The sequence below is a fragment of the Bombyx mori genome, chromosome 19, assembly GCF_030269925.1.
Source record: "Bombyx mori chromosome 19, ASM3026992v2".
NCBI classification, from domain to species: domain Eukaryota; kingdom Metazoa; phylum Arthropoda; class Insecta; order Lepidoptera; family Bombycidae; genus Bombyx; species Bombyx mori.
Window position 1 is genome coordinate 7,050,097 of NC_085125.1, and position 15,313 is coordinate 7,065,409.

General features: G+C 39.0%; 1 protein-coding gene across 2 annotated transcripts in view; it reads left to right on the forward strand.

Annotated features, from left to right (window-relative positions):
• Positions 1-15,313, forward strand: part of LOC101742424 (thrombospondin type-1 domain-containing protein 4) — a 90,009-nt gene that overhangs the window by 35,112 nt on the left and 39,584 nt on the right. The window lies entirely within an intron of this gene.

Below are 15,313 nucleotides of genomic sequence, written 5' to 3' on the forward strand. Positions count from 1 at the left end.
ATACATAATATGTATTTTAATTATTTTGTATTGTAATTATTATTCTTCAACTAGCAAATATCGGTTGACGATCGTAAGTTGCTGGTACTCATATAATATAATAATCGTTATTCCTTATACATAGAATTTGTTGATACGCTGTGATACATTTAAGAAGTTACTAACCGGATATGACCAAAAATTACTAAGGCACCCAAAATTTTGTAATCAACACCATACAATGACGTTATGACTCATGCCGGGAAAAAGGCGTTTTGACCTTAATGTATATGGTGTAACTAGATTTAAGTTAGATGATTAGCATGCTTTAAATTTGCGATGAATAGTAAGCGTAGATCCTGTTATGGAACAATGAACTATCACACCGTTTTCTTTTGGTAAGAATCAAGGCAATTTTAAAACTAGTTCGAAGCCTATTTTAAACAAGAATTATAAAATCATGCTTAGACTAGAGTTTTGAAGGTGTATGCGAAGTGGTAACTTTAGTCAGATCAGTAGTTAACCACGTTTAAAGAGATAAATTTATACTAATTCATCTCAAATTAGAAAATTTTCTATCGACAATTTCGATAAGCATATCAGGAATCAATGATGATAATCCAAATTCTCTTTATAAAATGATGGTTCCATCTTCTCAATACGAAACGAACCATTTGTACTGTACATATGTTCAATTGAATAGGTCTTGCAAGGTCGATGAGTCCTGATTGTTGACATCTGGGCATCAACGCACATCAATGTTTGCGGTGAACGAATTGGCCCAATTATTCTACAATCACAATAGCCTTATGGGCAACCGCTGCAAATTATCCGCGCCTCAATTGAATCTCAACTACCTTCTCAGAAATTGTGCATTGTCCATTGCACATCGATTTGTTCTAGACTAGAGGAGGCGTTTAGCTTTGTGAACGATTATGTCAGTTTTGTTTATTATTATTTTAGAACTTCTGAAGTTCTTTTTTATTTTATTTTTGTCGCTTATATGGTTGGAATAGCTCACAGCCCACCTGGTGTTAAGTGGCTACCGGAGCCTATAGACATCTCCAAGGTAAATGCGCCACCCACCTTGAGATATATGTTCTAAGGTCTCAGTATAGTTACAACGGCTGCCCCACCCTTCAAACCGAAACGCATTACTGCTTCACGGCAGAAATAGGCAGGGTGGTGGTACCTACCCGTGCGGACTCACAAGAGGTCCTATCACCAATAGTTACGCAAACTATAATTTTGCGGGTTTGATTTTTATTACACGATGTTATTCCTTCACCGTAGAAGTCAATCGTGAACATTGGTTAAGTAAGTATTTCATTAGAAAAATTGGTACCCGCCTGCTGGATTCGAACACCGTTGCATCGGTAGATACGAATGCACCGGCCGTCTTATTCTTTAGGACTTCACGAAGTTCATCAGAAGCGAAATCGTTAGAGAATTGGAAATAAATAAAAAAAAATATAGTCCTCGACGATTATAAACTTAGATTGTACAATTTTCGATTTTAATGCTTATGCAAATTATTTATATAGTTTGGTTTTCCACTCAGGCTCTCAAAAGCCAATCCGACCATCAAAGGGTACAAACATCATTACACATATTTACTCAACATAGAATGGTAACTAGAAAATTATCGGTTGGGCCGTAACCCGTTGGGATTCAATGCATTTCCCGCATGCCATAACATAGTTTCTGATTTAAAAAAAAAAAAACACTTTACCACTGTTCTAATTTAAAAATCGATGACATTTTTAGAAGTTTCTATATACCTAACGTATGAACTGTAATAGCCAGTCAAGACATTCGTACTTAAAATTGAGAGGTTACTGAAAAAATCTTTCGACAAACAAATTGTCGACATCAACATATTGAAATGACGACTATCTTGAGTTAACTCCTATGGGCACAGATTATTTACTTTTTAGCAACTATGAGAAATATAGCGGGATCTACCGAGTGATTTTTTTTGTTTTGCCATACTCTACCTACAGTATTCGAAAAGGGAATGAAGTGATAACTGATAAAAGTTGCACCACATTGTATTATAAAATCAGAACTTATAAAATAAAAAAATACGCTAAATGGTAATTTTTCATGCTTTCAAAATATTATATCTATTATAAATTATCAATGAATTCAGCGAAATGTGATGCTTTAAAAATTATAAGCTTAATTATATGTAATAAAGAGTACAACTACATTTCTAGTCACACAAAAAACTGGTTTGCTGAATTTTAAGACCAAATTTGATGTATTGGCCACGTAGATTCGTACAAATCACAAAAATCACATCACAAACATTGGCTGTGATTTGTGCATCGGCATAAATGTCATGAAGGACAACACCGTCATAAAAACAACAACCATAACGATATTAAATTGAATCTAAGCTGTGCTCTACTAGTTTACTCTTGACACGATTTGCATCTGCAAATTAAGCTGAATTGCCTATTGGACCTGTGACGTTGCTCTATAAAGCACTCAATCTTTGCTGTAGCAAGGACGCGTTCGTTGTAATCGTAAATTGTCTACTTTCATTAAACATCACGTGTCCAATGGTACTCCCTGATTGTTTGTACTTTGCCCTGTGAATTCAAACGTTTCTGTTTCGTCTTTCGTAACGTTGTAAAGTTTAAATTTCAATTGTAATAGTTAAATGAATGGTTTATTCGATGAAGCAACTGTCGTAACGTTGATCGAGCCAATATTATTGGATTATTTTAAATGAGTTTACAACAAGATTGATTAGTTGACTTAGGGCGAACATTACCTGCTGCGGAAGAATTTGGATTCCCGCGGCCCTGCGCGCACGTGTGGGTGGACACCGGGGTGGTTTTAGCCGGTAGGAGTCCGGCACGCCCCTCCGCCTTTCCCCAGGCGGAGGTAGTCCACGAGGATTTTCCCCCGAAAAAAAAAAAAAAAAGGCAAGCATTACCTATGTTACAGTGTAACAGTTTTAGCCACTAATTATTATTTATTTTTAACACGTTGCCTATTTTTATAGTCGTGCTTGGGCAGATGAGCTGATTACCCATCTATGTATGAGTTAGCGGAACGACCGTCTCACCATTGAACAAGAACGCATTGGATTGTGGGTTTCTATAGTTCGTGCTCAGAACATGACATCTCCTAGTATTATTACAACTAGTAATGCAATTTCTTTAGTAGCCCAGAGGAACTAAATCGCCTCTGAAATTCTGCTGTGGAAGGACGCACGAGCCCACCACTAGCAATTTTTTCAAGAAAACCTTTACGTATGTATTCCGTAAAGGTCACGATCCTCAGCACTGAGGAACACGACGCACGGAGGAATACAAATTCAAGTGAAATTTTATTAAATATTATGTGTCCTGAACCTAGAACCTTCTTGTCTTTATAGTAATAGTAATTTAGATTTGATAACATTTAATTATTCATCTCGTCATTTTATTAACGTCTTGCATCTAACGTCTGGAATTTAAAAATCGTAGTGATTAATTTTTTTTTTTACTATTATATTTTTGAGTAAATAAATCTAGGGTCAGCAGACTAAAGCACATAAGTCAAAAAACTGTACTTTACAGGAATTAAAAAAAACTATTTAGAATCTTATTAACAAATTAACAAAATAATGTTTATTTGAATTATATAAGTCTATAACACTAACTTATTATTAAAATTAAATATTTTAAAGTAAATGTGATTATTTAATAATTAGATGACTTAAGTTATAAGGAACACAATAATAGTATGAGTTAAGTGAAAAAGTTCAACAATTAAAATATATATTATAATAATATAAGTCATAAATATAAATAACAACTCAATGTTTAATTAAAATTCTTCTTCTTCATCGAGTTCTAAAATATCTGGATCAGTATTTCGTAAAGTTTCCAACGTGGGAAGACTTATGTAAAATTCATGGAAAATATCTAGTAATAAAGGGAGCAGCGAAATTAAATCATTTTTTTTCTCGATGGATATGGGTAATGGCTGTATAGATATTATATCATCAGTTTGAGAACCCCCTATGGATTATCATAGCAACTGTCTTTATAAAATTGTCACTTTCATCTAACGGTTTCATTAAACATCCTCGGCAGACAGGTTCACGTTTACCATGCACAGTAAAAAAGTATTTTGATGTCTTCATTCTAAGCTTTTGCTTTTCAGGTTCAATAGCTCGTATTCTTTGCTTAGATTTATCTTGAATTTCCATTAAAGACGCCAAGTATGCAGATATTTTTGCATATGATCCCATTTGCCAATATTCTGTAAATATGGCATGGTTAATGGTATACGTTCTTTTTTGGTCAGGAGGAAATCGCCGGACTTCCGCCCTCCCCTAACTCTTTCAAATTCAAAATCATTTATTTCAACTTAGATGTCAGTATAACACACTTGTTGAATGTCAAAATATAAATAACAATGTTATCTCTACCACCGGTTCCAAAAAAAGCCACAGTCCTGAGAAGAACCGGCGAAACAAACTCAGCGGGCTTTTTTTTTTGTTTTTTCTCAACAATTTTTTTTTTCATAGTGCGATCTGATATACATTTTCTTTTTAAAGTTTTGTATGCCTGTCCTAAGTTACGTTTTTTTTTTCTCTTTTTATAGTACGTATACTCTTTTTTGGAGACACATTAGGATTCATTGAAATTTCATCACAAGTACTTGAACTTGATTTGATTGGAAGTCTCGGTAATTCATAACATGGATCTCTTACAGAATCATCACTAGAGAAGTCAAGTACAGAATAGTATGTTAAACTACTGACTTGACCTGATGATGTTGACTGTATAGGATCGTCTACTACTAGGTTCTCTGTGTTCAAAAATCGATTGTTGATTTACATTTTCTAAAAAAGGACAAGACAATTATCTATTTATAATGATATAATATTGATATGATTACGTAATTTGCAAATCATAATTTTGAAGATATGTGAAAATATACCTTCATTGCTTTCCAGATGAGTGGATAACGCCATTTCAACTAATTTCTTGCCTCTTTGAATATTCATCTTAAATAATTAAAATACTCAAGCACTCACACACAACTAACCAACAAACTGTGCACAATCGACAACATTAGTAAATTAAAACCACTTACCGAAGTATTGTTTACGTTATAAATATTTTTAAGTAACCACTTTCTCTAAAGAAATGTTAGATTTTGATGTTCTTTATAACATAAGTCAGACTTCTTACGTTAATAACTTTGTACTTGTGGGGTTCCTTAGAACATAAGTCCAGTTATGTTTTTTAGTTCGTTTGATTATATTAGGATTTGATAAGGTTGATACAGAACGCCGCTTGAATACACCATGAAATACTTGAGTTTCATTTATGTGCTTTAGTCAGATTGTGTGTTGAGCAAAATGTAAACCGATGATGTAATAAAAAATAAATTGAAAATTTTGACTTATGTGCTTTAGTCTGCCGACCCTAGAAATAATGTTTAATGTTACTTAGTAGGTGTTTACATCAAAAGTATCTCATTTATCTGCAGGACTTAGGGTACGACGTAGATATCTTCTTCATCGGCAGTATCCGAAGACTATGGAGGTGGCGCTCGATAATTGCCAGGCCCTATTGTTTCATGGTACTCCCCGGAGAGTGCCGCTTCAGGGGGCCCACCTCGTGATCGGAGGCGTCCGCGTCGAGAACGATGCGACTGGGTTGCGGTATCTCACTCATATTGGACGGTCGTTGGAGCTTCCGTGCTCACTTCGAAAATTGGATCCCCGATGGATGGCTTCAACCGGCTCGCTGAGTCAACTGTTCTTGAACGTCGGGGGACCTGACATGGTGGTGCGCCGCCTCTACACGGGGGTGGTGCGGTCAATGGCACTGTACGGGGCTCCCGTATGGTGCCACGCCCTGACCCGCGACAACGTCGCGGCGCCGCTTTGCGACATCCGCAGCGCGCGATTGCGGTCAGGGCGGTTCGCGGGTACCGCACCGTCTCGTTCGAGGCGGCGTGCGTACTCGCCGGGTCGCCTCCCTGGGTTCTGGACCTGCCTGGGACCTGCGGTCTGCGATGCGGTCCGTGTCGTTGTCGTCGCAAAACATTCTGTGGAAGAGTAACCCGGTCGGCGGTGTATCGCGTTCCGACCCGGCAGGCTAATTCAGACCCAGCAGGGAATCCTGGAATACCAGCGGCATCGCCCGGGCGGCCTAGTAGGGCTGCCATACCGCGGAGACCGGCGTCATTGGTCGTCGATTATCGCTTCGACGACCCGTCGGTTGGGCGTCCTCGGGGTGGCGTCGCGAGTCTGACCGTAGTGTTGACCGCGGGAACCCCTCTACTTTGACCGGGTTATGATCCCGGACGGAGACCGGACGTCGGGTGTAAGAGTGCAGCGGAGTCGCTTAGTGCGGTAGGGCCCTAAAACTCCTTGGACCGCGGTCTGCTCTCAACATCAGCAGATCGTCAAGTCCCACATGCCCCGCGCGCCCCCTTAAGCCCTGGCCAGAAAAAAAGATCGGCGTGGACTTTTCGCATCTTATACCTTAGATCCTGAGAATTTCAAAATATTTACCTTAATACTTTAATCCTGTTTCAGTTTCAAGAATGGGCTTTACACTTTACGCTAGAAACCTTTATCCATCTTTTGGGGCGGTTACATAAAAAATCAAACAAGATAAAAAGAGTAGCGCTGTCTATGTTTGCTTAAAAATAACCGTATAGTACATATTTAAAAATTGCTTCCATTTTCGCACTTCGTACACAGTTAGCAGTTTTCAATTAACATTGCGAGTGATTTTCGCACTCTTCACGTATAGAGCATCGACCTCTGAGATTGGTGAAACAAAAATGCATGTTACGTTGTACTGTGTATACTATAAGTACCATGTATATATTATCATGCATGTTCTGAGCTTTTGCGAGGCATGAATGAATGAACAATGAGTCCCGTCATGGTCGCGGAATACTGTTTCGGTCATTCGAATTCAGCGGCATTCAAATTTTCTAGATAAAATATACTTTTACCGGAAGCCTGTAGTGCAGACCAGGTTCTGGCCACATTATTGATTGATAGACATGGAAAGGTCAGAAAGCCGTTTCATAAAATAGTCGTGACTTCTACCTCATGTCTCAAGGTTGGCGGCATGCACGTTGTGATGACGTCTCCGGTAACCTCAACTCAAGGGGGTCCGTGAGTTCGTTCACTCATCAACCCAATGAAAAAGGCAGTTTTCTTTGTCTCTGAACATCGGCAGTACTTTTGGGTAGACATACATTGTTTTTAATCGTCTATAAATATACGCTTTCATGGTTTGTAAATGTATAAATCTATTAATCGAACCCTTTACGATACAAACAAGCATTTCAGCCGTGAAGCAGTAATGCGTTTCGGATTGAAGGGTGGGGCAGCCGTTGTAACTATACTGAGACCTTAGAACTTATATCTCAAGGTGGGTGGCGCATTTACGTTGTAGATGTCCATGGGCTCCAGTAACCACTTAACACCAGGTGGGCTGTTTGCTCGTCCACTCATCTAAGCAATAAAAAAAAAAAAAAAGTTTTGTCCTAGCAATTCTTATCAGTAACTTAATCCTTCCTACTGTTTTTATCGTGTTGGACTATTGGATAAGCTCAATGCTCAAATAGCTGTGAGTGATTATCTGAGCTCATAAGCATCACGACATGTGTGGCACCCACTCTTCAAACTGGAATTCATTACGCGGTAGAATTAACTTCTACCCTTTTAGATTTAAATCGCGATCTACCCACCAGTAATTAATGCCGCTACTTACTACTGTACCATCGTATCCGAAAACGATTATCCTTAGAGCGTCAATGAAAATAAAATTCGTAACGGTGGAGCTATGTAAATAGGAACCAGTAAAATGAACACTGTTGAGGAGTTAATCTATCTATATATATATATATGAATTGCTGTTCGTCTATATATATAAAAATGAATTGCTGTTCGTTGGTTTCGCTAAAACTCGAGAACGGCTGGACCGATTTGGATAATTTTGATCTTGAATTATTTGTGGAAGTCCAGAGAAGGTTTAAAAGGTAGATAAATATGAAAATGCTCGGAATTTAATAAAATAACAATAAAAAACAAAATTGATGTGATCACCGTCGGACGTATTTCTTTTGTTTGTTTGAAGTTTATTTTATACAAAAGTTTAGGTCTTTTATTTATCGATTGAGGCACTACGAAGTCTGCCGGGTCAGGTAGTTAACAATAAAAATTATTTAGAATTTTTTCAAAACTTAAATTGTTTTCAAAATAACAATTGTGATCATATGTATATGAGATATGTATGTTTAGGTAGTTAGGCAATACCAACTTTGTATAGTAGTAAATTTGACATTGCTTCGTCACCTTTTAATGCCGTACTCTAAGTTCAATTAATGTATACCTACTCGTCGTTTTTTTATGAATGTATCGTTTTCTTCGTGATTGTTATACTAATGAGGTGTTAAGATTATTAACTTTTTAACTTAGCTAACCTGCGAGCGAATATTTAAAAATAAAGCAGGCATTTTTTTTTTTTTTTTTCCAAGATTTTCGCTATTTATAGAGATGATTAAAATATTTTTACATTTCGGTCTTACGTTCGAGTTTTACATTTTATAAAAACCGAAGAGTAACTCTTTTCATAGCCGCTGAGGGATTTTATTTGTGTCAAAACTCTAACTTTTATATCGCCCTTACATACAGCATCGCGGAGTATGACTGAAAATACTGTAGTTTGAGGTAGTTTTAATTTTAATTGAATTTTAATATAAATTAATTTTAGTGGGAATTAAGTGGACCCTATCTCCCTATTTTACTATGACTATTTGAATAGGTTTAATACTGCATTAAGCATTTCAATGAATTTTGTGTTTGTCTTTCAAAAATATTACTACTAGTTATAAATACAATTATGATTTATTGCTTGTTTTCACGCACATAAATATTATGATTAAAAATATATTATTGGTATATTATAAAAATATTGATATGTGTTACGTACTGTATCACATAATTGCATTTGATAACAATCAAAGGAATTTATGATTAAGAATAATTTTAATAATTAAATAATGTTTAGCGGTTTTGTCTCTCTCTTCTTAGTCGAATATTTCATTGCTGAAGGTCGTGTTTCTGAAAGCCCTTCGTGGCTCTCTGTACCATCAGCTTCCATTTGCTTTAGTTTTCGGCTTCTCTCAGGGCGTTCGCAACAGAGAGTCCAGTGACCGCAGTTATCTGATCCGACCGACGGTTTGGTGGCCGGCCGGCGGGCCTTTTCCCTTCTACCTTGCCCACCACAATCAATCTTTCAAGGTTGTCTGGTGGCCGCCGAGCAATGTGACCAAAGTAACCAAGAACCTTCTGGTAGCAAATCATCGACAGTCTCGTTCCTATACGAAGTTGCTCGAGGACAGATATATTTGTTTCTCTTGGCGATTTTTTCAACGAATAATAACGCAAAATGTTGGGCGTATCATGGACGGAGCGCCGAACAAATGTGTCAATTCTCGAGGAGTTAAACGTCAAGAACCGTCTATCCACAATCTGTATGCAGCGTCTCCTCAAGTACTTCGGACACTTGGCCCGACAAAATCCAGAGAACTTGGAAAAATTAATAGTTCTAGGTCACGTGGAAGGAAAGAGAAGTCGAGGAAGATTGCCAACCAGGTGGACGGACATTATCAAGGAGGCCACAAACACCAGCGTCCCGGGCGCCATTAAGCAGGCCGAATCCAGGCAGCATTGGAGGAAGCTGGTGCAAAAACTGGACCAAGGTGGTCACGACCCTCAGTAATGAGGAAACGACAAAGAAGAAGAAGAAGAAGAAGAACTACTACGAATTTATTTGGTGATGTTTGAATTACGTTAAGACTAAGCCTGGAAGGCGATCGATAAGGACATTAAAGACATTCGTATTATTAGTATTATAATGTGAGTCATTGCTTTTGTCCGGTACAAGCATTTTCGAAATTATCGTTCACGGCTTGTAAGGTTGGAACAATTTACTTTGAGTAATTTGATTCATAGATCTATAGTCAGAATTTTATGTTAAATGTAACTGATAATATGGATATTAAAAAAAAGTTTTTATTCGCTAATAGTCTGTAGATATCACAATATCATCCAAAGATAGTGGCACTTATTTGCATAGACCCACACTCCGCATTACAGATGAGTAAACACCAATCGGTGAATACAACATTCTACTATCATATTATGAGAATAACGTTGACAATTACGAGTATACTGTGTTTCTTAGTTGTTTGTACAAAAAAAATCAACGCTTCCCTCTTTTGTGGTAATGACTATAGATTCTGTTGAAGTACTTGGATCAAATTGCACGGACAAATCACTCGTGCTCTTTGATATTTATCACCATAATAATCACTCTTACATTATTTATGAAGAATAATTTGCATTTACCCCGTTTTCGTGGTTTTAAATTTCAAGTTACACAAATTGTTTTGGTCATTATTTTGATTACCGGATAATGTTTGTTTTGACCAATTTATACGCTGCATTAATAATTGTTTTAAACGTCGATTGATTGCTGAAATATCTTGTTATGCGAATACATTATAGAGCTAAATAACCCTTTTATTACAACAGTCGTTAATAGGAGCCGAAGCGAAATTATCGTCAGATACATAAAATACATATACATACATGCCTTCCTCCCGAAGGCTTACACCGTATATTTCATGAACACATTTATGAATAGATACCAGTAAACAAAGGTTTAAAGGCTGATAATTTTTTTAATGTTTTATTTTCATTCCGTGCTATCTCTTTTTTCTGTGAAACAATAAATACATAAATATTTATTTCTAATGCAAAGATAAGTAGTTTTCTTACTTGTGTGGAAAACTATATTTCCTAGGAAAAATATGGTTAAGAGGACTTTATAATTAAGTTCTTTACTGTTGTTTTCTAAGGTTTGAGCCCTGTGATCCCGTCCATCAATCAAAGTGAAGCCAGAATAGTCACTCGAAGCTATTAGCAGTTAGATAGGCAGAAAAAGTTAAGAATTGTCGTACTTCATCTTGGCGAAGACTCGTATATTGAAAGAAAAACTTAATTGCTCACAGTCGCCGTTCGAATTGTGACTCTGTACGGGTAGACCGTACCATACTTCTAATTTGGGCCGCAAAGTCGTTGTGACTTTCATATTTAGGACATAATTGACAACATTCTACAAACGTACGATTGTCTACAATCTACGTAGAGCCTCTTATGAGTTATTTTAGCCATATTGTGAGAAGGGGCGACGACAGCTTTGAGAGGTCAGTCGTGGTTGGAAATCCAGTAGTTTTATAAAAGCGAAAAAGCATCCAAAAATCTATGTAATTGTGAGGAATTGGATGGGAACTCTCGCTGGACAGAATGTACGAATGAGCTAAATTGATGACCGCCAGCCAAGATCAACAATCATGATGAACACGACCAAGAAGAGTAGTAGAGTAGTAGGTGGTAGGACCTCTTGTGAGTCCGCGCGGGTAGGTACCACTGCTCTGCTTATTTCTACCGTGAAGCAGTAATGCGTTTCGGTTTGAAGGGTGGGGCAGCCGTTGTAACTATACTGAGATCTTAGAACTTATATCTCAAGATGCGTGGCGTATTTACGATGTAGATGTCTATGGGCTCCAGTAACCACTTAACATCAGGTGGGCTGTGAGCTCGTTCACCCATCTAAGCAATAAAAATAAATAGTACTACACAATTGACGCCTCGACCTCATGCTTCGACCTCATGAGCTTCGTCATCCACTTAACACCAAGTGAGCCTTGAAATCATTGACCCCTTAATGCCGTAATAAATATAAAACTCAAATTTAATTTATAGAAAACATTCCTAATATAGTATAATGGAGTTCCTTTCCCATTAGAACGAAATTATAAGATTTAATGTTTAATTTATTAGAAAACATTTTGCTGTAAGTAATTGATCGAACCGACAATGATTAACAGTTAGTGGCGCCAGTTAAATCAGGTATGCGTATAAGATCAAAGATTATCGCCACCTAACTACTTAGACGAACGGTGTTATTCTGAATGAAACTGTTCAATGTTTGACTATTTAATTTGTCTTTATAGTTAGTTAGACAAACAGTCAACAAAATTAATTAAACAATTAATAGAACTCGATAAAATTCCTACTTATTATTTATTTGCAAGACGTTTAATAGGGTAGTTATAGAATTTACACTTTAATATAAATATTATACAACTTTAAAATACTATAAAACGGAGACTTAGAACTTATGTCTCAAGGTGGGTGGCGACATTTACTTTATTGATGCCTGTGGGCTTCGGTAACCACTTAACAGCAGGTTGGCCGTGAGCTCGACCACCCTCTTGTGCTAGCAAAAAATATATATTTATTTTAAATATAAATTTTATAATTGTCTATCTAATTCTTGGTTAATGCTGTTGGTGCTGTTCCAAATATGTAGTTTAATAAATAAAAAATAGAACTTTACTTTCTTTGCGCAAAATATGAACTTATGGTCTGGGAACTTACAATTTTGTAGTTTGATTGTAAGTGATGTGAAGGAATTGTCCTTTACGAATAGTGTTTTGATTTTTTTCAGTCTACGATAAACATTTATGCGAATTGAAATGTTTGAAGTGAAATACGACATTAACTGTCCCGTTCAAACTCATAAGCTAGACCGCGCGAGAGAGAGATGGGCAGACTTTTCATGATGCGCATGCAATGTGACGTCACGCCACGCGCTTATTCACAAACACTACACAAGCGCAACGTGTGAATGTGTTGAACGCGAGCTACATGGTTGGCGGAGTGAGGGGTGTTAGGTCTTTTTCGTTACGGAATTTCATGACTCGGTCGCCGCGCTCGAGGCCCACGATAAAAGCTATGCAATATCTTAAAAACGAGATTAGTTTTAAAACTCAAAAAGATAAACGTTCTGTTATATAATGATACTTTCACACAGTCTCCTCATTTAATTAATTAGCTTAAAGTAGCTGATGAACAATATGAAATGCGTATTAATCGGTTTACGTAACTTGTTTAACATTCTATTATCTATTCAAACGAAATTAAAGCAGCTATAAAATTAAACTTACGAACAAAATACACAATTAAAGATCACGTTTCTACGTAAAGTTTTATGTATCTATTAATAAAAACTTACCAATTTAGGTATTTTACGATACTCAATAGACACTAAAACGCCCACACAGTCCGAAAACTTAACAAAATTGAATATATCAGCTGGCAGCACTCCACTTTAAATTCATGGGAAATCCAACATTCTTTTCGGGGGTCCTATTAAAGATTTCTGAGAATCTGTCATGATCTGAATAATACTATTTCTGTTAAAACTTCAATTACTTGGTAACCTATCATCAGTGCACGAAAAGACTGTTTAATATTAAAAATACTTACAGTGTTGATACGAATTGTGTTAAGGTAATTGATGTTAGGTGATATAAACAATAAAATAGTAACACCTTAATTGAAGATTCACAATTAGTGGTGGTACGGCTTCCGCACGGGTTCTGTAAATTTTTTGCCACAAATAATTTATCATCATCTATTAATTCATCATCTATCTATAGCTGAGCGTTCAACGTTTCTGATATTTTTCATTAGAAATTATATTGCAAACATAATTCATTTCCTACCTTTCCGTGCTCACTTTCAGAATCTGGTCCCTCGTTTGTTGGGGGTGGCCGGCGCGTTAAGCCGGCTCCTTCCCAATGTTGGGGGGCCTGACCAGGTGACGCGCCGTCTCTATACAGGGGTGGTGCGATCAATGGCCCTATACGGGGCGCCCGTGTGGGGCCAGTCCCTGGCCGTGGGAGTAGCGAAGCTGCTGCAACGGCCGCAACGCACCATCGCGGTCAGGGTCATCCGTGGTTATCGCACCATCTCTTTCGAGGCGGCATGTGTACTGGCTGGGACGCCGCCTTGGGTCCTGGAGGCGGAGGCGCTCGCTGCTGACTATCAGTGGCGGGCTGACCTTCGTGTCCGGGGCGTGGCGCGTCCCAGCCCCAGTGTGGTCAGAGCGCGGAGGGCCCAATCTCGGCGGTCCGTGCTGGAGTCATGGTCTAGACGGTTGGCCGATCCTTCGGCTGGTCGTAGGACCGTCGAGGCGATTCGCCCGGTTCTTGTGAACTGGGTGAATCGTGACAGAGGACGCCTCACTTTCCGGCTCACGCAGGTGCTCACTGCACATGGTTGCTTCGGTGAGTTCCTGCACCGGATCGGAGCCGAGCCGACGGCAGAGTGCCACCATTGTGGTTGCGACTTGGACACGGCGGAGCACACGCTCGTCGCCTGCCCCGCATGGGAGGGGTGGCGCCGTGTCCTCGTCGCAAAAATAGGAAACGACTTGTCGTTGCCGAGTGTTGTGGCATCGATGCTCGGTGACGACGAGTCGTGGAAGGCGATGCTCGACTTCTGCGAGTGCACCATCTCGCAGAAGGAGGCGGCGGGGCGCGTGAGAGACGCACAGGCCCGCCGCCGTCGAGCGGGGGCCAGGGAGGCGGATCTCGCCCTAGCCCTGGCCCTCTAAGTGTTTCGGGTCCCCCTCATATGTCGGTCTGGGGCCCGGCGAAGGGGGCCTAAGAAGACGACGTGCAAGCTGCTCTGCACGCGTTTTACGCAAGAGCATCCGGGTGATGGAAGGCCGGCTATCCTCGACCCACGCTGGTTCTGACCCAGCGGGGTATTCCGTAGGATAGACCATTCTAAACGGCGCCATCTAGGCGGGCTTCGGATAGCCTGCCGACCGAGAGGGCTGGTGGTCGTGGCGCCGACGACCGCCAGTTCGGCGTCCCGAGGGGGAGGGTGATGGGAGAGATGTGCTCCGCACTAAACGCTTCACTTTCCCCCCTTTGCCTTTTCATGAGTTTTGTCTCATGCGAGGTTTGGACGTTGGTTGTTGAGAGACAGGAGGTTTTAGTCGGTTCGACTCCGACATGCCCCGCCCTCCATCCCCAGTGAAGGGCGGAAGTCCGGCGATTTCCTCCTGACAAAAAAAAAAAAAAAACCTAAAGAAAAGACTTGTTGTTTTTAATGGTAGTTACTAGATTTTCGTGTGTACCTACCCCTAAGTTTTTTCGAATTGATTGACGCACCCGAAAGGAACAAATAGCACATAGTCAAGTATCATTTCTTCTTTACGTCATCTCGGTATACCACTGAAGAAGGTATGCCTATACAGACGTTACTGTGAACGTGCACTAATCCATAAAAAGACTAGAAAGGTTTGTTAAGGGTTTGAATTTCATAAAGCTTCCGAAACATAAACAGACTAGAATAGTGCTCAAACAATTTTATAAGCACTACGAAGTTCACGACCGTTTTAACATGAAGTAAACTCAGGAGTAA